The 27,008-nt window shown below is 48.6% G+C and overlaps 1 protein-coding gene and 1 long non-coding RNA gene across 3 annotated transcripts in view; both read left to right on the plus strand.

Moving 5' to 3' along the window:
- LOC127927597 (uncharacterized) overlaps positions 1-1,405 on the plus strand; it is a 2,615-nt gene extending 1,210 nt beyond the window's left edge. For both annotated transcript variants that reach the window (XR_008128115.1, XR_008128116.1), the window contains exons 2-4: positions 324-372; positions 423-454; positions 1,363-1,405. This is a non-coding gene — a long non-coding RNA (uncharacterized LOC127927597). The remainder of the gene's footprint in view (positions 1-323; positions 373-422; positions 455-1,362) is intronic.
- The window catches only part of gpc6a (glypican 6a), a gene marked incomplete at its 5' end in the record, with an annotated part of 506,463 nt that overhangs the window by 412,627 nt on the left and 66,828 nt on the right, over positions 1-27,008 (plus strand). The window lies entirely within an intron of this gene.

The following is a 27,008-nucleotide window of genomic DNA, read 5'->3' on the forward strand; positions in this document are numbered from 1 at the left end:
GACGTGAGGTTAGGGACGAGGTGAGGTTAACGTGAGGTTAGGATGACGTGAGGTTAGGATGACGTGAGGTTAGGTTGACGTGAGGTTAGGGATGACGTGAGGTTAGGATGACGGAGGTTAGGTTGACGTGAGGTTAGGATGACGGAGGTTAGGATGACGTGAGGTTAGGATGACGTGAGGTTAGGATGACGTGAGGTTAGGTTGACGTGAGGTTAGGATGACGTGAGGTTAGGATGACGTGAGGTTAGGATGACGTGAGGTTAGGATGACGTGAGGTTAGGATGACGTGAGGTTAGGATGACGTGAGGTTAGGTTGACGTGAGGTTAGGATGACGTGAGGTTAGGATGACGTGAGGTTAGGGATGACGTGAGGTTAGGGATGACGTGAGGTTAGGATGACGTGAGGTTAGGATGACGTGGAGGTTAGGATGACGTGAGGTTAGGTTGACGTGAGGTTAGGATGACGTGAGGTTAGGGTTGACGTGAGGTTAGGTTGACGTGAGGTTAGGATGACGTGAGGTTAGGTTGACGTGAGGTTAGGTTGACGTGAGGTTAGGATGACGTGAGGTTAGGTTGACGTGAGGTTAGGATGACGTGAGGTTAGGATGACGTGAGGTTAGGTTGACGTGAGGTTAGGGTTGACGTGAGGTTAGGTTGACGTGAGGTTAGGTTGACGTGGGGTTAGGGATGACGTGAGGTTAGGTTGACGTGAGGTTAGGTTAACGTGAGGTTAGGGATGACGTGAGGTTAGGGTTGACGTGAGGTTAGGTTGACGTGAGGTTAGGATGACGTGAGGTTAGGTTGACGTGAGGTTAGGTTAACGTGAGGTTAACGTGAGGTTAGGATGACGTGAGGTTAGGGTTGACGTGAGGTTAGGTTAACGTGAGGTTAGGGACGACGTGAGGTTAGGTTGACGTGAGGTTAGGGTTGACGTGAGGTTAGGGATGACGTGAGGTTAGGTTGACGTGAGGTTAGGTTGACGTGAGGTTAGGTTAACGTGATGTTAGGGTTGACGTGAGGTTAGGTTAACGTGAGGTTAGGTTAACGTGAGGTTAGGGACGACGTGAGGTTAGGGATGACGTGAGGTTAGGTTGACGTGAGGTTAGGGATGACGTGAGGTTAGGGATGACGTGAGGTTAGGGTTGACGTGAGGTTAGGTTGACGTGAGGTTAGGATGACGTGAGGTTAGGGATGACGTGAGGTTAGGATGACGTGAGGTTAGGATGACGTGAGGTTAGGATGACGTGAGGTTAGGATGACGTGAGGTTAGGTTGACGTGAGGTTAGGATGACGTGAGGTTAGGATGACGTGAGGTTAGGGTTGACGTGAGGTTAGGTTAACGTGAGGTTAGGATGACGTGAGGTTAGGATGACGTGAGGTTAGGGTTAACGTGAGGTTAGGATGACGTGAGGTTAGGATGACGTGAGGTTAGGGTTGACGTGAGGTTAGGATGACGTGAGGTTAGGATGACGTGAGGTTAGGATGACGTGAGGTTAGGTTGACGTGAGGTTAGGATGACGTGAGGTTAGGATGACGTGAGGTTAGGGATGACGTGAGGTTAGGATGACGTGAGGTTAGGATGACGTGAGGTTAGGATGACGTGAGGTTAGGATGACGTGAGGTTAGGATGACGTGAGGTTAGGATGACGTGAGGTTAGGGATGACGTGAGGTTAGGATGACGGAGGTTAGGATGACGTGAGGTTAGGATGACGTGAGGTTAGGATGACGTGGAGGTTAGGTTGACGTGAGGTTAGGATGACGGAGGTTAGGATGACGTGAGGTTAGGCTGACGTGAGGTTAGGATGACGTGAGGTTAGGTTGACGTGAGGTTAGGATGACGGAGGTTAGGATGACGTGAGGTTAGGTTGACGTGAGGTTAGGATGACGGAGGTTAGGATGACGTGAGGTTAGGTTGACGTGGAGGTTAGGTTGACGTGAGGTTAGGATGACGGAGGTTAGGTTGACGGAGGTTAGGATGACGGAGGTTAGGGTTGACGTGAGGTTAGGGATGACGTGAGGTTAGGTTGACGTGAGGTTAGGATGACGTGAGGTTAGGATGACGTGAGGTTAGGTTGACGTGAGGTTAGGTTGACGTGAGGTTAGGATGACGTGAGGTTAGGTTGACGGAGGTTAGGTTGACGTGAGGTTAGGATGACGTGAGGTTAGGTTGACGTGAGGTTAGGTTGACGTGAGGTTAGGATGACGTGAGGTTAGGATGACGTGAGGTTAGGATGACGTGAGGTTAGGTTGACGTGAGGTTAGGATGACGTGAGGTTAGGGTTGACGTGAGGTTAGGGTTGACGTGAGGTTAGGATGACGTGAGGTTAGGTTGACGTGAGGTTAGGTTGACGTGAGGTTAGGTTAACGTGAGGTTAGGTTGACGTGAGGTTAGGTTGACGTGAGGTTAGGTTGACGTGAGGTTAGGTTGACGTGAGGTTAGGATGACGTGAGGTTAGGATGACGTGAGGTTAGGATGACGTGAGGTTAGGTTGACGTGAGGTTAGGTTGACGTGAGGTTAGGTTAACGTGAGGTTAGGATGACGTGAGGTTAGGTTGACGTGAGGTTAGGTTGACGTGAGGTTAGGTTGACGTGAGGTTAGGTTGACGTGAGGTTAGGTTGACGTGAGGTTAGGTTAACGTGAGGTTAGGTTGACGTGAGGTTAGGGTGACGTGAGGTTAGGTTGACGTGAGGTTAGGTTGACGTGAGGTTAGGTTGACGTGAGGTTAGGGTTGACGTGAGGTTAGGATGACGTGAGGTTAGGATGACGTGAGGTTAGGATGACGTGAGGTTAGGGATGACGTGAGGTTAGGATGACGGAGGTTAGGATGACGTGAGGTTAGGATGACGTGAGGTTAGGATGACGTGAGGTTAGGATGACGTGAGGTTAGGATGACGTGAGGTTAGGATGACGTGAGGTTAGGGATGACGTGAGGTTAGGATGACGTGAGGTTAGGATGACGTGAGGTTAGGTTGACGTGAGGTTAGGATGACGTGAGGTTAGGGAGGTTAGGTTGACGTGAGTTTAGGGATGACGTGAGGTTAGGTTGACGTGAGGTTAGGATGACGTGAGGTTAGGATGACGTGAGGTTAGGATGACGGAGGTTAGGTTGACGTGAGGTTAGGATGACGTGAGGTTAGGATGACGGAGGTTAGGATGACGTGAGGTTAGGATGACGTGAGGTTAGGATGACGGAGGTTAGGCTGACGTGAGGTTAGGTTGACGTGAGGTTAGGTTGACGGAGGTTAGGATGACGGAGGTTAGGTTGACGTGAGGTTAGGTTGACGGAGGTTAGGTTGACGTGAGGTTAGGATGACGTGGAGGTTAGGATGACGTGAGGTTAGGATGACGGAGGTTAGGATGACGTGAGGTTAGGATGACGTGAGGTTAGGTTGACGTGAGGTTAGGTTGACGTGAGGTTAGGATGACGTGAGGTTAGGTTGACGTGAGGTTAGGTTGACGTGAGGTTAGGATGACGTGAGGTTAGGTGACGGAGGTTAGGTTGACGTGAGGTTAGGTTGACGTGAGGTTAGGATGACGTGAGGTTAGGGACGTGAGGTTAGGGTTGACGTGAGGTTAGGTTGACGTGAGGTTAGGATGACGGAGGTTAGGATGACGTGAGGTTAGGATGACGTGAGGTTAGGATGACGGAGGTTAGGATGACGTGAGGTTAGGATGACGTGAGGTTAGGATGACGTGAGGTTAGGTTGATGACGGAGGTTAGGATGACGTGAGGTTAGGATGACGTGAGGTTAGGGATGACGGAGGTTAGGATGACGTGAGGTTAGGATGACGTGAGGTTAGGATGACGTGAGGTTAGGATGACGGAGGTTAGGATGACGTGAGGTTAGGATGACGTGAGGTTAGGATGACGTGAGGTTAGGATGACGTGAGGTTAGGATGACGTGAGGTTAGGATGACGGAGGTTAGGATGACGTGAGGTTAGGATGACGTGAGGTTAGGTTGACGTGAGGTTAGGATGACGTGAGGTTAGGATGACGTGAGGTTAGGATGACGGAGGTTAGGATGACGGAGGTTAGGATGACGTGAGGTTAGGATGACGTGAGGTTAGGATGACGTGAGGTTAGGATGACGTGAGGTTAGGATGACGTGAGGTTAGGTTGACGGAGGTTAGGGATGACGTGAGGTTAGGATGACGTGAGGTTAGGGATGACGGAGGTTAGGGATGACGGAGGTTAGGTTGACGTGAGGTTAGGATGACGGAGGTTAGGATGACGTGAGGTTAGGATGACGGAGGTTAGGATGACGTGAGGTTAGGATGACGTGAGGTTAGGTTGACGTGAGGTTAGGATGACGGAGGTTAGGTTGACGTGAGGTTAGGATGACGGAGGTTAGGATGACGTGAGGTTAGGATGACGGAGGTTAGGTTGACGGAGGTTAGGATGACGTGAGGTTAGGATGACGTGAGGTTAGGTTGACGTGGAGGTTAGGGATGACGGAGGTTAGGATGACGGAGGTTAGGATGACGGAGGTTAGGTTGACGTGAGGTTAGGATGACGTGAGGTTAGGATGACGTGAGGTTAGGATGACGTGAGGTTAGGATGACGTGAGGTTAGGATGACGTGAGGGTAGGATGACGTGAGGTTAGGGATGACGTGAGGTTAGGATGACGTGAGGTTAGGATGACGTGAGGTTAGGTGACGTGAGGTTAGGATGACGTGAGGTTAGGATGACGTGAGGTTAGGATGACGTGAGGTTAGGATGACGTGAGGTTAGGATGACGTGAGGTTAGGATGACGTGAGGTTAGGATGACGTGAGGTTAGGATGACGTGAGGTTAGGATGACGTGAGGTTAGGATGACGTGAGGTTAGGATGACGTGAGGTTAGGATGACGTGAGGTTAGGATGACGGAGGTTAGGATGACGTGAGGTTAGGTTGACGTGAGGTTAGGATGACGGAGGTTAGGATGACGGAGGTTAGGATGACGTGAGGTTAGGATGACGTGAGGTTAGGATGACGGGAGGTTAGGATGACGTGAGGTTAGGATGACGTGAGGTTAGGATGACGTGAGGTTAGGATGACGTGAGGTTAGGATGACGTGAGGTTAGGATGACGTGAGGTTAGGATGACGTGAGGTTAGGATGACGTGAGGTTAGGATGACGTGAGGTTAGGATGACGTGAGGTTAGGATGACGTGAGGTTAGGATGACGTGAGGTTAGGTTGACGGAGGTTAGGATGACGTGAGGTTAGGATGACGGAGGTTAGGATGACGTGAGGTTAGGATGACGTGAGGTTAGGATGACGTGAGGTTAGGATGACGTGAGGTTAGGATGACGTGAGGTTAGGTTGACGTGAGGTTAGGTTGACGGAGGTTAGGATGACGTGAGGTTAGGATGACGTGAGGTTAGGTTGAGAGGTTAGGATGACGGAGGTTAGGATGACGTGAGGTTAGGATGACGTGAGGTTAGGATGACGTGAGGTTAGGATGACGTGAGGTTAGGATGACGTGAGGTTAGGGACGTGAGGTTAGGGATGACGTGAGGTTAGGATGACGTGAGGTTAGGTTGACGTGAGGTTAGGATGACGTGAGGTTAGGTTGACGGAGGTTAGGTTGACGTGAGGTTAGGATGACGTGAGGTTAGGATGACGTGAGGTTAGGATGACGTGAGGTTAGGATGACGGAGGTTAGGTTGACGGAGGTTAGGATGACGTGAGGTTAGGATGACGTGAGGTTAGGATGACGGAGGTTAGGTTGACGTGAGGTTAGGTTGACGGAGGTTAGGATGACGTGAGGTTAGGATGACGGAGGTTAGGATGACGTGAGGTTAGGATGACGTGAGGTTAGGATGACGTGAGGTTAGGATGACGTGAGGTTAGGATGACGGAGGTTAGGATGACGGAGGTTAGGTTGACGTGAGGTTAGGTTGACGTGAGGTTAGGATGACGTGAGGTTAGGATGACGTGAGGTTAGGATGACGTGAGGTTAGGATGACGTGAGGTTAGGATGACGTGAGGTTTGACGTGAGGTTAGGATGACGTGAGGTTAGGATGACGTGAGGTTAGGATGACGGAGGTTAGGATGACGTGGGGTTAGGATGACGTGAGGTTAGGATGACGTGAGGTTAGGATGACGTGAGGTTAGGATGACGTGAGGTTAGGTTGACGTGAGGTTAGGGATGACGTGAGGTTAGGATGACGTGAGGTTAGGATGAGGTTAGGATGAGGTTAGGATGACGTGAGGTTAGGATGACGTGAGGTTAGGATGACGTGAGGTTAGGATGACGTGAGGTTTGACGTGAGGTTAGGATGACGGAGGTTAGGTTGACGGAGGTTAGGATGACGGAGGTTAGGATGACGTGAGGTTAGGATGACGTGAGGTTAGGATGACGTGAGGTTAGGATGACGTGAGGTTAGGATGACGTGAGGTTAGGATGACGTGAGGTTAGGATGACGGAGGTTAGGATGACGTGAGGTTAGGATGACGTGAGGTTAGGATGACGGAGGTTAGGATGACGTGAGGTTAGGATGACGGAGGTTAGGATGACGGAGGTTTGACGTGAGGTTAGGATGACGTGAGGTTAGGATGACGGAGGTTAGGATGACGAGGTTAGGGTTGACGTGAGGTTAGGATGACGGAGGTTAGGGATGACGTGAGGTTAGGATGACGTGAGGTTAGGATGACGTGAGGTTAGGATGACGTGAGGTTAGGATGACGTGAGGTTAGGTTGACGTGAGGTTAGGGATGACGTGAGGTTAGGGATGACGTGAGGTTAGGATGACGTGAGGTTAGGATGACGTGAGGTTAGGTTGACGTGAGGTTAGGATGACGTGAGGTTAGGTTGACGTGAGGTTAGGATGACGGAGGTTAGGTTGACGGAGGTTAGGATGACGTGAGGTTAGGATGACGGAGGTTAGGATGACGTGAGGTTAGGATGACGTGAGGTTAGGATGACGTGAGGTTAGGATGACGTGAGGTTAGGATGACGTGAGGTTAGGATGACGTGAGGTTAGGATGACGTGAGGTTAGGATGACGTGAGGTTAGGATGACGTGAGGTTAGGATGACGTGAGGTTAGGATGACGTGAGGTTAGGATGACGGAGGTTAGGATGACGGAGGTTAGGATGACGTGAGGTTAGGATGACGGAGGTTAGGATGACGTGAGGTTAGGATGACGTGAGGTTAGGATGACGTGAGGTTAGGATGACGTGAGGTTAGGATGACGTGAGGTTAGGATGACGTGAGGTTAGGATGACGTGAGGTTTAGGTTGACGTGAGGTTAGGATGACGTGAGGTTAGGATGACGTGAGGTTAGGATGACGTGAGGTTAGGATGACGTGAGGTTAGGATGACGTGAGGTTAGGATGACGGAGGTTAGGATGACGTGAGGTTAGGATGACGGAGGTTAGGATGACGTGAGGTTAGGTTGACGTGAGGTTAGGATGACGTGAGGTTAGGATGACGTGAGGTTAGGATGACGGAGGTTAGGATGACGGAGGTTAGGATGACGGAGGTTAGGATGACGTGAGGTTAGGATGACGGAGGTTAGGATGACGTGAGGTTAGGTTGACGTGAGGTTAGGATGACGTGAGGTTAGGATGACGTGAGGTTAGGATGACGTGAGGTTAGGATGACGTGAGGTTAGGATGACGTGAGGTTAGGATGACGGAGGTTAGGATGACGGAGGTTAGGATGACGTGAGGTTAGGATGACGGAGGTTGAGGTTATGACGGAGGTTAGGATGACGTGAGGTTAGGATTGAGGTTAGGTTGACGGAGGTTAGGATGACGGAGGTTAGGATGACGTGAGGTTAGGTTGACGTGAGGTTAGGTTGACGTGAGGTTAGGATGACGTGAGGTTAGGTTGACGGAGGTTAGGATGACGGAGGTTAGGATGACGGAGGTTAGGATGACGTGAGGTTAGGATGACGTGAGGTTAGGATGACGTGAGGTTAGGGATGACGTGAGGTTAGGATGACGTGAGGAGGTTGAGGTTAGGATGACGTGAGGTTAGGATGACGTGAGGTTAGGTGACGGAGGTTAGGATGACGTGAGGTTAGGATGACGTGAGGTTAGGATGACGTGAGGTTAGGATGACGTGAGGTTAGGATGACGTGAGGTTAGGATGACGTGAGGTTAGGTTGACGTGAGGTTAGGATGACGTGAGGTTAGGATGACGAGGAGGTTAGGATGACGTGAGGTTAGGATGACGTGAGGTTAGGTTGACGTGAGGTTAGGATGACGTGAGGTTAGGATGACGTGAGGTTAGGTTGACGTGAGGTTAGGATGACGGAGGTTAGGATGACGGAGGTTAGGATGACGTGAGGTTAGGATGACGGAGGTTAGGATGACGTGAGGTTAGGATGACGTGAGGTTAGGATGACGGAGGTTAGATGACGGAGGTTAGGATGACGGAGGTTAGGATGACGTGAGGTTAGGATGAGGTTAGGTGAGGTTAGGATGACGGAGGTTAGGATGACGGAGGTTTGACGTGAGGTTAGGATGACGTGAGGTTAGGTTGACGGAGGTTAGGATGACGGAGGTTAGGGATGACGTGAGGTTAGGTTGACGTGAGGTTAGGATGACGGAGGTTAGGATGACGGGAGGTTAGGATGACGTGAGGTTAGGATGACGTGAGGTTAGGATGACGTGAGGTTAGGATGACGTGAGGTTAGGATGACGTGAGGTTAGGATGACGTGAGGTTAGGATGACGTGAGGTTAGGATGACGTGAGGTTAGGATGACGTGAGGTTAGGATGACGTGAGGTTAGGTTGACGTGAGGTTAGGATGACGTGAGGTTAGGTTGACGTGAGGTTAGGTTGACGTGAGGTTAGGATGACGTGAGGTTAGGATGACGTGAGGTTAGGATGACGTGAGGTTAGGATGACGTGAGGTTAGGATGACGAGGAGGTTGACGGAGGTTGACGTGAGGTTAGGATGACGTGAGGTTAGGATGACGTGAGGTTAGGATGACGGAGGTTAGGATGACGTGAGGTTAGGATGACGAGGGAGGTTAGGATGACGTGAGGTTAGGATGACGTGAGGTTAGGATGACGTGAGGTTAGGATGACGTGAGGTTAGGATGACGTGAGGTTTGACGGAGGGTTGACGTGAGGTTAGGATGACGTGAGGTTAGGATGACGTGAGGTTAGGATGACGTGAGGTTAGGATGACGTGAGGTTAGGATGACGTGAGGTTAGGTTGACGTGAGGTTAGGATGACGTGAGGAGGTTAGGGATGACGTGAGGTTAGGATTGAGGTTAGGATGACGTGAGGTTAGGATGACGTGAGGTTAGGATGACGTGAGGTTAGGATGACGGAGGTTAGGATGACGGAGGTTACTGACGTGAGGTTAGGATGACGTGAGGTTAGGATGACGGAGGTTAGGTTGACGTGAGGTTAGGTTGAGGTTAGGTGACGGAGGTTAGGATGACGTGAGGTTAGGATGACGGAGGTTAGGATGACGTGAGGTTAGGATGACGTGAGGTTAGGATGACGTGAGGTTAGGATGACGTGAGGTTAGGATGACGTGAGGTTAGGTTGATGAGGTGAGGTTAGGATGACGTGAGGTTAGGGACGGAGGTTGATGACGGAGGTTAGGATGACGTGAGGTTAGGATGACGTGAGGTTAGGATGACGTGAGGTTAGGATGACGTGAGGTTAGGATGACGTGAGGTTAGGATGACGGAGGTTAGGATGACGGAGGTTAGGATGACGTGAGGTTAGGATGACGTGAGGTTAGGTTGACGTGAGGTTAGGATGACGTGAGGTTAGGATGACGTGAGGAGGTTGACGTGAGGATGACGTGAGGTTAGGATGACGTGAGGTTAGGATGACGGAGGTTAGGGATGACGGAGGTTAGGATGACGTGAGGTTAGGATGACGTGAGGTTAGGTTGACGTGAGGTTAGGATGACGTGAGGTTAGGATGACGGAGGTTAGGTTGACGTGAGGTTAGGATGACGTGAGGTTAGGATGACGTGAGGTTAGGATGACGTGAGGTTAGGATGACGGAGGTTAGGATGACGTGAGGTTAGGATGACGTGAGGTTAGGATGACGGAGGTTAGGATGACGTGAGGTTAGGTTGACGTGAGGTTAGGATGACGTGAGGTTAGGTTGACGGAGGTTAGGATTGATGACGTGAGGTTAGGGATGACGTGAGGTTAGGATGACGTGAGGTTAGGATGACGTGAGGTTAGGATGACGTGAGGTTAGGATGACGGAGGTTAGGATGACGTGAGGTTAGGTTGACGTGAGGTTAGGATGACGGAGGTTAGGATGACGGAGGTTAGGATGACGTGAGGTTAGGATGACGGAGGTTAGGGTTGACGTGAGGTTAGGATGACGGAGGTTAGGATGACGGAGGTTAGGGACGTGAGGTTAGGATGACGTGAGGTTAGGTTGACGTGAGGTTAGGATGACGGAGGTTAGGATGACGTGAGGTTAGGATGACGGAGGTTAGGATGACGTGAGGAGGTTAGGATGACGGAGGTTAGGATGACGTGAGGTTACGTGAGGGATGACGTGAGGTTAGGATGACGTGAGGTTAGGATGACGTGAGGAGGATGACGTGAGGTTAGGATGACGAGGAGGTTAGGGATGACGGAGGTTAGGATGACGTGAGGTTAGGATGACGTGAGGTTAGGATGACGGAGGTTAGGATGAGGTTAGGATGACGTGAGGTTAGGATGACGTGAGGTTAGGATGACGTGAGGTTAGGATGACGTGAGGTTAGGATGACGGAGGTTAGGATGACGTGAGGTTAGGATGACGTGAGGTTAGGTTGACGTGAGGTTAGGATGACGTGAGGTTAGGATGACGTGAGGTTGACGGAGGATGACGTGAGGTTAGGATGACGTGAGGTTAGGATGACGTGAGGTTAGGATGACGTGAGGTTAGGATGACGTGAGGTTTAGGATGACGTGAGGTTAGGATGACGTGAGGTTAGGTTGAGGTTAGGATGACGGAGGTTAGGGATGACGGAGGTTAGGATGACGTGAGGTTAGGGGATGAGGTTAGGATGGAGGTTAGGATGACGTGAGGTTAGGATGACGTGAGGTTAGGATGACGTGAGGTTAGGATGACGTGAGGTTAGGATGACGTGAGGTTAGGTTGACGTGAGGTTAGGATGACGTGAGGTTAGGTTGACGTGAGGTTAGGGATGACGTGAGGTTAGGATGACGTGAGGTTAGGATGACGTGAGGTTAGGGATGACGTGAGGTTAGGATGACGTGAGGTTAGGATGACGTGAGGTTAGGATGACGTGAGGTTAGGGATGACGTGAGGTTAGGATGACGTGAGGTTAGGATGACGTGAGGTTAGGATGACGTGAGGTTAGGGATGACGGAGGTTAGGATGACGGAGGTTAGAGGTTAGGATGACGGAGGTTAGGATGACGTGAGGTTAGGGATGACGTGACGGAGGTTAGGATGACGTGAGGTTAGGATGACGGAGGTTTGACGGAGGTTAGGATGACGTGAGGTTAGGATGACGTGAGGTTTGACGGAGGTTATGACGTGAGGTTAGGATGACGTGAGGTTAGGATGACGTGAGGTTTGACGGAGGGATGACGTGAGGTTAGGTTGACGTGAGGTTAGGATGACGTGAGGTTAGGATGACGTGAGGTTAGGATGACGTGAGGTTAGGTTGACGTGAGGTTAGGATGACGTGAGGTTAGGATGACGTGAGGTTAGGATGACGGAGGTTAGGATGACGGAGGTTAGGGATGACGTGAGGTTAGGATGACGTGAGGTTAGGATGACGTGGAGGTTAGGATGACGGAGGTTAGGATGACGTGAGGTTAGGATGACGTGAGGTTAGGATGACGTGAGGTTAGGATGACGTGAGGTTAGGATGACGTGAGGTTAGGATGACGTGAGGTTAGGATGACGTGAGGTTAGGATGACGGAGGTTAGGATGACGGAGGTTAGGATGACGTGAGGTTAGGATGACGTGAGGTTAGGATGACGTGAGGTTAGGATGACGTGAGGTTAGGATGACGTGAGGTTAGGATGACGTGAGGTTAGGATGACGTGAGGTTAGGATGACGTGAGGTTAGGATGACGGAGGTTAGGATGACGTGAGGTTAGGATGACGTGAGGTTAGGATGACGTGAGGTTAGGATGACGTGAGGTTAGGATGACGGAGGTTAGGATGACGTGAGGTTAGGATGACGGAGGTTAGGATGACGTGGAGGTTAGGATGACGGAGGTTAGGATGACGTGAGGTTAGGGATGACGTGAGGTTAGGATGACGGAGGTTAGGTTGACGTGAGGTTAGGATGACGTGAGGTTAGGGACGTGAGGTTAGGATGACGTGAGGTTAGGGATGACGGAGGTTAGGTTGACGGAGGTTAGGATGACGTGAGGTTAGGATGACGTGAGGTTAGGATGACGGAGGTTGAGGTTAGGATGACGTGAGGTTAGGATGACGTGAGGTTAGGTTGACGTGAGGTTAGGATGACGGAGGTTAGGGGATGACGTGAGGTTAGGTTGACGTGAGGTTAGGGATGACGTGAGGTTAGGTTGACGTGAGGTTAGGATGACGTGAGGTTACGTGAGGTTGACGTGAGGTTAGGATGACGGAGGTTAGGTTGATGTGAGGTTAGGATGACGTGAGGTTAGGATGACGGAGGTTAGGATGACGTGAGGTTAGGATGACGTGAGGTTAGGGATGACGTGAGGTTAGGATGACGGAGGTTAGGTTGACGGAGGTTAGGATGGAGGTTAGGATGACGGAGGTTAGGATGACGGAGGTGAGGTTGACGTGAGGTTAGGATGACGTGAGGTTAGGATGACGTGAGGTTAGGATGACGTGAGGTTAGGATGACGTGAGGTTAGGATGACGTGAGGTTAGGATGACGGAGGTTAGGATGACGTGAGGTTAGGATGACGTGAGGTTAGGTTGACGTGAGGTTGACGTGAGGTTAGGTTGACGTGAGGTTAGGATGACGTGAGGTTAGGATGACGTGAGGTTAGGATGACGGAGGTTAGGATGACGGAGGTTAGGATGACGTGAGGTTAGGATGACGTGAGGTTAGGATGACGTGAGGTTAGGATGACGTGAGGTTAGGATGACGTGAGGTTAGGATGACGTGAGGTTAGGATGACGTGAGGTTAGGATGACGTGAGGTTAGGATGACGTGAGGTTAGGATGACGGAGGTTAGGATGACGTGAGGTTAGGATGACGTGAGGAGGTTAGGATGACGTGAGGTTAGGATGACGTGAGGTTAGGATGACGTGAGGTTAGGATGACGTGAGGTTAGGATGACGTGAGGTTAGGATGACGTGAGGTTAGGATGACGTGAGGTTAGGATGACGGAGGTTAGGATGACGGAGGTTAGGATGACGTGAGGTTAGGATGACGTGAGGTTAGGATGACGGAGGTTAGGATGACGTGAGGTTAGGATGACGTGAGGTTAGGATGACGAGGTTAGGATGACGGAGGTTAGGATGACGGAGGTTAGGATGACGTGAGGTTAGGTTGATGACGTGAGGTTAGGATGACGTGAGGTTAGGATGACGTGAGGTTAGGATGACGGAGGTTAGGGATGACGTGAGGTTAGGATGACGTGAGGTTAGGATGACGTGAGGAGGTTGACGTGAGGTTAGGATGACGTGAGGTTAGGACGTGAGGTTAGGATGACGTGAGGTTAGGATGACGTGAGGTTAGGATGACGTGAGGTTAGGATGACGTGAGGTTAGGATGACGTGAGGTTAGGATGACGTGAGGTTAGGATGAGGAGGTTTGAGGTTAGGATGACGGAGGTTAGGATGACGTGAGGTTAGGATGACGTGAGGTTAGGGATGACGTGAGGTTAGGATGACGGAGGTTAGGATGACGTGAGGTTAGGATGACGTGAGGTTAGGATGACGTGAGGTTAGGATGACGGAGGTTAGGTTGACGTGAGGTTAGGATGACGTGAGGTTAGGATGACGGGAGGTTAGGTTGACGTGAGGTTAGGATGACGTGAGGTTAGGATGACGTGAGGTTAGGATGACGTGAGGTTAGGATGACGTGAGGTTAGGATGACGTGAGGAGGTTAGGATGACGGAGGTTAGGGATGACGTGAGGTTAGGATGACGTGAGGTTAGGATGACGTGAGGTTAGGATGACGTGAGGTTAGGATGACGTGAGGTTAGGATGACGTGAGGTTAGGATGACGTGAGGTTACGGAGGTTATGACGTGAGGTTAGGATGACGTGAGGTTAGGATGACGGAGGTTAGGATGACGTGAGGTTAGGGATGACGGAGGTTAGGATGACGTGAGGTTAGGATGACGTGAGGTTAGGATGACGTGAGGTTAGGATGACGTGAGGTTAGGATGACGTGAGGTTAGGATGACGTGAGGTTAGGATGACGTGAGGTTAGGGATGACGTGAGGTTAGGATGACGTGAGGTTAGGATGACGTGAGGTTAGGATGACGTGAGGTTAGGATGACGTGAGGTTAGGATGATGACGGAGGTTAGGATGACGTGAGGTTTGACGTGAGGTTAGGATGACGGAGGTTAGGATGACGTGAGGTTAGGATGACGTGAGGTTAGGATGACGTGAGGTTAGGTTGACGTGAGGTTTGGGATGACGTGAGGTTAGGGATGACGTGAGGTTAGGATGACGTGAGGTTAGGATGACGTGAGGTTAGGATGACGTGAGGTTAGGATGACGTGAGGTTAGGGATTGACGGAGGTTAGGTTGACGGAGGTTAGGATGACGTGAGGTTAGATGACGTGAGGTTAGGATGACGGAGGTTAGGATGACGTGAGGTTAGGATGACGTGAGGTTAGGATGACGTGAGGTTAGGATGACGGAGGTTAGGATGACGTGAGGTTAGGATGACGTGAGGTTAGGATGACGGAGGTTGGGTTGACGTGAGGTTAGGATGACGTGAGGTTAGGATGACGGAGGTTAGGATGACGGAGGTTAGGATGACGTGAGGTTAGGATGACGTGAGGTTAGGATGACGTGAGGTTAGGATGACGTGAGGGTTAGGTTGACGTGAGGTTAGGATGACGTGAGGTTAGGATGACGTGAGGTTAGGGTTGACGGAGGTTAGGATGACGGAGGTTAGGATGACGTGAGGTTAGGATGACGTGAGGTTAGGATGACGTGAGGTTAGGATGACGTGAGGTTAGGATGACGTGAGGTTAGGATGACGTGAGGTTAGGATGACGTGAGGTTAGGATGACGGAGGTTAGGATGACGTGAGGTTAGGATGACGTGAGGTTAGGATGACGTGAGGTTAGGATGACGTGAGGTTAGGATGACGTGAGGTTAGGTTGACGTGAGGTTAGGATGACGTGAGGTTAGGATGACGTTGAGGTTAGGATGACGGAGGTTAGGATGACGTGAGGTTAGGATGACGTGAGGTTAGGATGACGTGAGGTTAGGATGACGTGAGGTTAGGATGGTGAGGTTAGGATGACGTGAGGTTAGGATGACGTGAGGTTAGGGTTGACGTGAGGAGGTTAGGATGACGGAGGTTAGGATGACGTGAGGTTAGGATGACGTGAGGTTAGGATGACGTGAGGTTAGGATGACGGAGGTTAGGATGACGTGAGGTTAGGATGACGTGAGGTTAGGGTTGACGTGAGGTTAGGATGACGTGAGGTTAGGATGACGTGAGGTTAGGTTGACGTGAGGTTAGGATGACGGAGGTTAGGATGACGTGAGGTTAGGATGACGTGAGGTTAGGTTGACGTGAGGTTAGGATGACGTGAGGTTAGGAGGTGAGGTTAGGATGACGGAGGTTAGGATGACGTGAGGTTAGGATGACGGAGGTTAGGAGGTTGACGTGAGGTTAGGATGACGTGAGGTTAGGTTGACGGGAGGTTAGGAGGTTGACGGAGGTTAGGATGACGGGAGGAGGTTAGGGATGACGTGAGGTTAGGGTTGACGTGAGGTTAGGATGACGTGAGGTTAGGATGACGTGAGGTTAGGATGACGTGAGGTTAGGATGACGTGAGGTTAGGATGACGTGAGGTTAGGATGACGTGAGGTTAGGTTGACGTGAGGTTAGGATGACGTGAGGTTAGGATGACGTGAGGTTAGGATGACGTGAGGTTAGGATGACGTGAGGTTAGGTTGACGTGAGGTTAGGATGACGTGAGGTTAGGATGACGTGAGGTTAGGATGACGTGAGGTTAGGATGACGTGAGGTTAGGTTGACGTGAGGTTAGGATGACGTGAGGTTAGGATGACGTGAGGTTAGGATGACGTGAGGTTAGGATGACGGGGTAGGGATGACGTGAGGTTAGGATGACGTGAGGTTAGGATGACGTGAGGTTAGGATGACGTGAGGTTAGGATGACGTGAGGTTAGGATGACGTGAGGTTAGGATGACGTGAGGTTAGGGATGACGTGAGGTTAGGGATGACGTGAGGTTAGGTTGACGTGAGGTTAGGGATGACGTGAGGTTAGGATGACGTGAGGTTAGGATGACGTGAGGTTAGGATGACGGAGGTTAGGATGACGTGAGGTTAGGATGACGTGAGGTTAGGATGACGTGAGGTTAGGATGACGTGAGGTTAGGATGACGTGAGGTTAGGATGACGTGAGGTTAGGATGACGTGAGGTTAGGTTGACGTGAGGTTAGGATGACGTGAGGTTAGGATGACGTGAGGTTAGGATGACGTGAGGTTAGGTTGACGTGAGGTTAGGATGACGTGAGGTTAGGTTGACGTGAGGTTAGGTTGACGTGAGGTTAGGATGACGTGAGGTTAGGATGACGTGAGGTTAGGATGACGTGAGGTTAGGTTGACGTGAGGTTAGGATGACGTGAGGTTAGGATGACGTGAGGTTAGGATGACGTGAGGTTAGGTTGACGTGAGGTTAGGATGACGTGAGGTTAGGATGACGTGAGGTTAGGATGACGTGAGGTTAGGATGACGGAGGTTAGGATGACGTGAGGTTAGGTTGACGTGAGGTTAGGATGACGTGAGGTTAGGATGACGTGAGGTTAGGATGACGTGAGGTTAGGTTGACGTGAGGTTAGGTTGACGTGAGGTTAGGATGACGTGAGGTTAGGTTAACGTGAGGTTAGGGATGACGTGAGGTTAGGATGACGTGAGGTTAGGTTGACGTGAGGTTAGGATGACGTGAGGTTAGGATGACGTGAGGTTAGGGATGACGTGAGGTTAGGATGACGTGAGGTTAGGATGACGTGAGGTTAGGATGACGTGAGGTTAGGATGACGTGAGGTTAGGATGACGTGAGGTTAGGATGACGTGAGGTTAGGATGACGGAGGTTAGGATGACGTGAGGTTAGGATGACGGTGAGGTTAGGTTGACGTGAGGTTAGGGATGACGTGAGGTTAGGATGACGTGAGGTTAGGTTGACGTGAGGTTAGGATGACGTGAGGTTAGGATGACGTGAGGTTAGGTTGACGTGAGGTTAGGATGACGTGAGGTTAGGATGACGTGAGGTTAGGATGACGTGAGGTTAGGATGACGTGAGGTTAGGATGACGTGAGGTTAGGATGACGTGAGGTTAGGATGACGTGAGGTTAGGATGACGTGAGGTTAGGTTAACGTGAGGTTAGGATGACGTGAGGTTAGGATGACGTGAGGTTAGGTTGACGTGAGGTTAGGATGACGTGAGGTTAGGATGACGTGAGGTTAGGATGACGTGAGGTTAGGATGACGTGAGGTTAGGTTGACGTGAGGTTAGGATGACGTGAGGTTAGGATGACGTGAGGTTAGGTTGACGTGAGGTTAGGTTGACGTGAGGTTAGGTTGACGTGAGGTTAGGATGACGGAGGTTAGGATGACGTGAGGTTAGGATGACGGAGGTTAGGATGACGTGAGGTTAGGATGACGTGAGGTTAGGTTAACGGAGGTTAGGATGACGTGAGGTTAGGGGATGACGGAGGTTAGGATAACGTGAGGTTAGGATGACGGAGGTTAGGATGACGTGAGGTTAGGATGACGTGAGGTTAGGATGACGTGAGGTTAGGGATGACGTGAGGTTAGGATGACGTGAGGTTAGGATGACGTGAGGTTAGGATGACGTGAGGTTAGGATGACGTGAGGTTAGGATGACGTGAGGTTAGGGTTAACGTGAGGTTAGGGATGACGTGAGGTTAGGATGACGTGAGGTTAGGATGACGTGAGGTTAGGATGACGTGAGGTTAGGTTGACGTGAGGTTAGGATGACGTGAGGTTAGGATGACGTGAGGTTAGGTTGACGTGAGGTTAGGTTGACGTGAGGTTAGGATGACGTGAGGTTAGGATGACGTGAGGTTAGGGATGACGTGAGGTTAGGATGACGTGAGGTTAGGGATGACGTGAGGTTAGGGATGACGTGAGGTTAGGGATGACGTGAGGTTAGGATGACGTGAGGTTAGGATAACGGGAGAGTATTGGTAGGGGATGTTATGAGGTTTAATGGGAGAGTTTTGGTATGGGATGTTCTGGTTTAATGGGAGAGTATTGGTAGGGGATGTTCTGGTTTAATGGGAGAGTATTGGTAGGGGATGTTCTGGTTTAATGGGAGAGTATTGGTAGGGGATGTTCTGGTTTAATGGGAGAGTATTGGTAGGGGATGTTATGAGGTTTAATGGGAGAGTATTGGTAGGGGATGTTCTGGTTTAATGGGAGAGTATTGGTAGGGGATGTTATGGTTTAATGGGAGAGTATTGGTAGGGGATGTTCTGGTTTAATGGGAGAGTATTGGTAGGGGATGTTATGAGGTTTAATGGGAGAGTATTGGTAGGGGATGTTATGGTTTAATGGGAGAGTATTGGTAGGGGATGTTATGGTTTAATGGGAGAGTATTGGTAGGGGATGTTCTGGTTTAATGGGAGAGTATTAGTAGGGGATGTTCTGGTTTAATGGGAGAGTATTGGTAGGGGATGTTATGAGGTTTAATGGGAGAGTATTGGTAGGGGATGTTATGGTTTAATGGGAGAGTATTGGTAGGGGATGTTATGGTTTAATGGGAGAGTATTGGTAGGGGATGTTATGGTTTAATGGGAGAGTATTGGTAGGGGATGTTATGGTTTAATGGGAGAGTATTGGTAGGGGATGTTATGGTTTAATGGGAGAGTATTGGTAGGGGATGTTCTGGTTTAATGGGAGAGTATTGGTAGGGGATGTTATGGTTTAATGGGAGAGTATTGGTAGGGGATGTTATGGTTTAATGGGAGAGTATTGGTAGGGGATGTTATGGTTTAATGGGAGAGTATTGGTAGGGGATGTTATGGTTTAATGGGAGAGTATTGGTAGGGGATGTTATGGTTTAATGGGAGAGTATTGGTAGGGGATGTTATGAGGTTTAATGGGAGAGTATTGGTAGGGGATGTTCTGGTTTAATGGGAGAGTATTGGTAGGGATGTTCTGGTTTTAATGGGAGAGTATTGGTAGGGGATGTTATGGTTTAATGGGAGAGTATTGGTAGGGGATGTTATGGTTTAATGGGAGAGTATTGGTAGGGGATGTTCTGGTTTAATGGGAGAGTATTGGTAGGGGATGTTCTGGTTTAATGGGAGAGTATTGGTAGGGGATGTTCTGGTTTAATGGGAGAGTATTGGTAGGGGATGTTATGGTTTAATGGGAGAGTATTGGTAGGGGATGTTATGGTTTAATGGGAGAGTATTGGTAGGGGATGTTATGAGGTTTAATGGGAGAGTATTGGTAGGGGATGTTCTGGTTTAATGGGAGAGTATTGGTAGGGGATGTTCTGGTTTAATGGGAGAGTATTGGTAGGGGATGTTCTGGTTTAATGGGAGAGTATTGGTAGGGGATGTTCTGGTTTAATGGGAGAGTATTGGTAGGGGATGTTCTGGTTTAATGGGAGAGTATTGGTAGGGGATGTTCTGGTTTAATGGGAGAGTATTGGTAGGGGATGTTCTGGTTTAATGGGAGAGTATTGGTAGGGGATGTTCTGGTTTAATGGGAGAGTATTGGTAGGGGATGTTCTGGTTTAATGGGAGAGTATTGGTAGGGGATGTTCTGGTTTAATGGGAGAGTATTGGTAGGGGATGTTCTGGTTTAATGGGAGAGTATTGGTAGGGGATGTTATGAGGTTTAATGGGAGAGTATTGGTAGGGGATGTTATGGTTTAATGGGAGAGTATTGGTAGGGGATGTTCTGGTTTAATGGGAGAGTATTGGTAGGGGATGTTCTGGTTTAATGGGAGAGTATTGGTAGGGGATGTTATGGTTTAATGGGAGAGTATTGGTAGGGGATGTTATGGTTTAATGGGAGAGTATTGGTAGGGGATGTTATGAGGTTTAATGGGAGAGTATTGGTAGGGGATGTTATGGTTTAATGGGAGAGTATTGGTAGGGGATGTTCTGGTTTAATGGGAGAGTATTGGTAGGGGATGTTCTGGTTTAATGGGAGAGTATTGGTAGGGGATGTTATGGTTTAATGGGAGAGTATTGGTAGGGGATGTTCTGGTTTAATGGGAGAGTATTGGTAGGGGATGTTCTGGTTTAATGGGAGAGTATTGGTAGGGGATGTTCTGGTTTAATGGGAGAGTATTGGTAGGGGATGTTATGGTTTAATGGGAGAGTATTGGTAGGGGATGTTATGGTTTAATGGGAGAGTATTGGTAGGGGATGTTATGAGGTTTAATGGGAGAGTATTGGTAGGGGATGTTCTGGTTTAATGGGAGAGTATTGGTAGGGGATGTTCTGGTTTAATGGGAGAGTATTGGTAGGGGATGTTCTGGTTTAATGGGAGAGTATTGGTAGGGGATGTTATGGTTTAATGGGAGAGTATTGGTAGGGGATGTTCTGGTTTAATGGGAGAGTATTGGTAGGGGATGTTCTGGTTTAATGGGAGAGTATTGGTAGGGGATGTTATGAGGTTTAATGGGACAGTAGGGATTGGTTCTGGTTTAATGGGGAGTATTGTTCATGAGGTTTAATGTTTCCACATTGGACTGGGGACATAGTAACTGAGTTGAGACATTGGGACTGGACATTAAGGACACAGTAACTGAGTTGTTTCCACATTGGGGATGGTCACAGGTTTGGGACACAGTAACTGAGTTGTTTCCACATTGGGGACTGGTCACATTGGACACAGTAACTGAGTTGTTTCCACATTGGGACTGGTCACATTATGGACACAGTAACTGAGTTGTTTAATGGACATTGGGGACTGGTCACATTAAGGACACAGTAACTGAGTTGTTTCATTGGGGACACATTGGGTAACTGTTGTTTCACATTGGGGAGTCACATTAGACACAGTAACTGAGTTGTTTTCACATTGGGGACTGGTCACATTAAGGACACAGTAACTGAGTTGTTTACACATTGGGGACTGGTCACATTAAGGACACAGTAACTGAGTTGTTTCCACATTGGGGACTGGTCACATTAGACACAGTAACTGAGTTGTTTCCACATTGGGGACTGGTCACATTAAGGACACAGTAACTGAGTTGTTTCCACATTGGGGACTGGTCACATTAGACACAGTAACTGAGTTGTTTCCACATTGGGGACTGGTCACATTAGACACAGTAACTGAGTTGTTTCCACATTGGGGACTGGTCACATTAAGGACACAGTAACTGAGTTGTTTCCACATTGGGGACTGGTCACATTAGACACAGTAACTGAGTTGTTTCCACATTGGGGACTGGTCACATTAAGGACACAGTAACTGAGTTGTTTCCACATTGGGGACTGGTCACATTAGGACACAGTAACTGAGTTGTTTCACATTGGGGACTGGTCACATTAGACACAGTAACTGAGTTGTTTCCACATTGGGGACTGGTCACATTAGACACAGTAACTGAGTTGTTTCCACATTGGGGACTGGTCACATTAGACACAGTAACTGAGTTGTTTCCACATTGGGGACTGGTCACATTAGACACAGTAACTGAGTTGTTTTCACATTGGGGACTGGTCACATTAAGGACACAGTAACTGAGTTGTTTCCACATTGGGGACTGGTCACATTAGACACAGTAACTGAGTTGTTTCCACATTGGGGACTGGTCACATTAGACACAGTAACTGAGTTGTTTTCACATTGGGGACTGGTCACATTAAGGACACAGTAACTGAGTTGTTTCCACATTGGGGACTGGTCACATTAGACACAGTAACTGAGTTGTTTTCACATTGGGGACTGGTCACATTAGACACAGTAACTGAGTTGTTTTCACATTGGGGACTGGTCACATTAGGACACAGTAACTGAGTTGTTTCCACATTGGGGACTGGTCACATTAGACACAGTAACTGAGTTGTTTCCACATTGGGGACTGGTCACATTAAGGACACAGTAACTGAGTTGTTTCCACATTGGGGACTGGTCACATTAGACACAGTAACTGAGTTGTTTCCACATTGGGGACTGGTCACATTAGACACAGTAACTGAGTTGTTTCCACAATGGGGACTGGTCACATTAGACACAGTAACTGAGTTGTTATCACATTGGGGACTGGTCACATTAAGGACACAGTAACTGAGTTGTTTCCACATTGGGGACTGGTCACATTAAGGACACAGTAACTGAGTTGTTTCCACATTGGGGACTGGTCACATTAAGGACACAGTAACTGAGTTGTTTCCACATTGGGGACTGGTCACATTAAGGACACAGTAACTGAGTTGTTTCCACATTGGGGACTGGTCACATTAAGGACACAGTAACTGAGTTGTTTCCACATTGGGGACTGGTCACATTAAGGACACAGTAACTGAGTTGTTTCCACATTGGGGTCTGGTCACATTAAGGACACAGTAACTGAGTTGTTTCCACATTGGGGACTGGTCACATTAGACACAGTAACTGAGTTGTTTCCACATTGGGGTCTGGTCACATTAGGACACAGTAACTGAGTTGTTTCCACATTGGGGACTGGTCACATTAGACACAGTAACTGAGTTGTTTCCACATTGGGGACTGGTCACATTAGACACAGTAACTGAGTTGTTTCCACATTGGGGACTGGTCACATTAGACACAGTAACTGAGTTGTTTCCACATTGGGGACTGGTCACATTAGACACAGTAACTGAGTTGTTTCCACATTGGGGACTGGTCACATTAGACACAGTAACTGAGTTGTTTCCACATTGGGGACTGGTCACATTAGACACAGTAACTGAGTTGTTTCCACATTGGGGACTGGTCACATTAGACACAGTAACTGAGTTGTTTCCACATTGGGGACTGGTCACATTAAGGACACAGTAACTGAGTTGTTTCCACATTGGGGACTGTCACATTAGACACAGTAACTGAGTTGTTTCCACATTGGGGACTGGTCACATTAAGGACACAGTAACTGAGTTGTTTCCACATTGGGGACTGGTCACATTAGACACAGTAACTGAGTTGTTTCCACATTGGGGACTGGTCACATTAGACACAGTAACTGAGTTGTTTCCACATTGGGGACTGGTCACATTAGGACACAGTAACTGAGTTGTTTCCACATTGGGGACTGGTCACATTAGACACAGTAACTGAGTTGTTTCCACATTGGGGACTGGTCACATTAGACACAGTAACTGAGTTGTTTCCACATTGGGGACTGGTCACATTAGACACAGTAACTGAGTTGTTTCCACATTGGGGACTGGTCACATTAGACACAGTAACTGAGTTGTTTCCACATTGGGGACTGGTCACATTAAGGACACAGTAACTGAGTTGTTTCCACATTGGGGACTGGTCACATTAGACACAGTAACTGAGTTGTTTCCACATTGGGGACTGGTCACATTAGACACAGTAACTGAGTTGTTTCCACATTGGGGACTGGTCACATTAGACACAGTAACTGAGTTGTTTCCACATTGGGGACTGGTCACATTAGACACAGTAACTGAGTTGTTTCACATTGGGGACTGGTCACATTAGGACACAGTAACTGAGTTGTTTCCACATTGGGGACTGGTCACATTAGACACAGTAACTGAGTTGTTTCCACATTGGGGACTGGTCACATTAGACACAGTAACTGAGTTGTTTCCACATTGGGGACTGGTCACATTAAGGACACAGTAACTGAGTTGTTTCCACATTGGGGACTGGTCACATTAGACACAGTAACTGAGTTGTTTCCACATTGGGGACTGGTCACATTAGACACAGTAACTGAGTTGTTTCCACATTGGGGACTGGTCACATTAGACACAGTAACTGAGTTGTTTCCACATTGGGGACTGGTCACATTAGACACAGTAACTGAGTTGTTTCCACATTGGGGACTGGTCACATTAAGGACACAGTAACTGAGTTGTTTCCACATTGGGGACTGGTCACATTAGACACAGTAACTGAGTTGTTTCCACATTGGGGACTGGTCACATTAGACACAGTAACTGAGTTGTTTCCACATTGGGGACTGGTCACATTAAGGACACAGTAACTGAGTTGTTTCCACATTGGGGACTGGTCACATTAAGGACACAGTAACTGAGTTGTTTCCACATTGGGGACTGGTCACATTAAGGACACAGTAACTGAGTTGTTTCCACATTGGGGACTGGTCACATTAAGGACACAGTAACTGAGTTGTTTCCACATTGGGGACTGGTCACATTAAGGACACAGTAACTGAGTTGTTTCCACATTGGGGACTGGTCACATTAGACACAGTAACTGAGTTGTTTCCACATTGGGGACTGGTCACATTAAGGACACAGTAACTGAGTTGTTTCCACATTGGGGACTGGTCACATTAAGGACACAGTAACTGAGTTGTTTCCACATTGGGGACTGGTCACATTAAGGACACAGTAACTGAGTTGTTTCCACATTGGGGACTGGTCACATTAAGGACACAGTAACTGAGTTGTTTCCACATTGGGGACTGGTCACATTAAGGACACAGTAACTGAGTTGTTTCCACATTGGGGACTGGTCACATTAGACACAGTAACTGAGTTGTTTCCACATTGGGGACTGGTCACATTAAGGACACAGTAACTGAGTTGTTTCCACATTGGGGACTGGTCACATTAGACACAGTAACTGAGTTGTTTCCACATTGGGGACTGGTCACATTAGACACAGTAACTGAGTTGTTTCCACATTGGGGACTGGTCACATTAGACACAGTAACTGAGTTGTTTCCACATTGGGGACTGGTCACATTAGACACAGTAACTGAGTTGTTTCCACATTGGGGACTGGTCACATTAGACACAGTAACTGAGTTGTTTACACATTGGGGACTGGTCACATTAGACACAGTAACTGAGTTGTTTCCACATTGGGGACTGGTCACATTAGACACAGTAACTGAGTTGTTTCCACATTGGGGACTGGTCACATTAAGGACACAGTAACTGAGTTGTTTCCACATTGGGGACTGGTCACATTAGACACAGTAACTGAGTTGTTTCCACATTGGGGACTGGTCACATTAGACACAGTAACTGAGTTGTTTCCACATTGGGGACTGGTCACATTAGGACACAGTAACTGAGTTGTTTCCACATTGGGGACTGGTCACATTAGACACAGTAACTGAGTTGTTTCCACATTGGGGACTGGTCACATTAAGGACACAGTAACTGAGTTGTTTCCACATTGGGGACTGGTCACATTAGACACAGTAACTGAGTTGTTTCCACATTGGGGACTGGTCACATTAGACACAGTAACTGAGTTGTTTCCACATTGGGGACTGGTCACATTAAGGACACAGTAACTGAGTTGTTTCCACATTGGGGACTGGTCACATTAGACACAGTAACTGAGTTGTTTCCACATTGGGGACTGGTCACATTAAGGACACAGTAACTGAGTTGTTTCCACATTGGGGACTGGTCACATTAAGGACACAGTAACTGAGTTGTTTCCACATTGGGGACTGGTCACATTAGACACAGTAACTGAGTTGTTTCCACATTGGGGACTGGTCACATTAAGGACACAGTAACTGAGTTGTTTCCACATTGGGGACTGGTCACATTGGGACACAGTAACTGAGTTGTTTCACATTGGGGACTGGTCACATTAGACACAGTAACTGAGTTGTTTCCACATTGGGGACTGGTCACATTAGACACAGTAACTGAGTTGTTTCCACATTGGGGACTGGTCACATTAAGGACACAGTAACTGAGTTGTTTCCACATTGGGGACTGGTCACATTAGACACAGTAACTGAGTTGTTTCCACATTGGGGACTGGTCACATTAGACACAGTAACTGAGTTGTTTTCACATTGGGGACTGGTCACATTAAGGACACAGTAACTGAGTTGTTTCCACATTGGGGACTGGTCACATTAAGGACACAGTAACTGAGTTGTTTCCACATTGGGGACTGGTCACATTAGACACAGTAACTGAGTTGTTTCCACATTGGGGACTGGTCACATTAGACACAGTAACTGAGTTGTTTCCACATTGGGGACTGGTCACATTAGACACAGTAACTGAGTTGTTTCCACATTGGGGACTGGTCACATTAAGGACACAGTAACTGAGTTGTTTCCACATTGGGGACTGGTCACATTAAGGACACAGTAACTGAGTTGTTTCCACATTGGGGACTGGTCACATTAAGGACACAGTAACTGAGTTGTTTCCACATTGGGGACTGGTCACATTAAGGACACAGTAACTGAGTTGTTTCCACATTGGGGACTGGTCACATTAAGGACACAGTAACTGAGTTGTTTCCACATTGGGGACTGGTCACATTAAGGACACAGTAACTGAGTTGTTTCCACATTGGGGACTGGTCACATTAGACACAGTAACTGAGTTGTTTCCACATTGGGGACTGGTCACATTAGGACACAGTAACTGAGTTGTTTCACATTGGGGACTGGTCACATTAAGGACACAGTAACTGAGTTGTTTCCACATTGGGGACTGGTCACATTAAGGACACAGTAACTGAGTTGTTTCCACATTGGGGACTGGTCACATTAGACACAGTAACTGAGTTGTTTCCACATTGGGGACTGGGTCACAGTTGTTTATTGGGGAGGACACAGTAACTGAGTTGTTTCCACATTGGGGACTGGTCACATTAGACACAGTAACTGAGTTGTTTCCACATTGGGGACTGGTCACATTAAGGACACAGTAACTGAGTTGTTTTCCA

This window comes from Oncorhynchus keta, unplaced genomic scaffold (assembly GCF_023373465.1).
Source record: "Oncorhynchus keta strain PuntledgeMale-10-30-2019 unplaced genomic scaffold, Oket_V2 Un_scaffold_1547_pilon_pilon, whole genome shotgun sequence".
NCBI classification, from domain to species: Eukaryota; Metazoa; Chordata; class Actinopteri; order Salmoniformes; family Salmonidae; genus Oncorhynchus; species Oncorhynchus keta.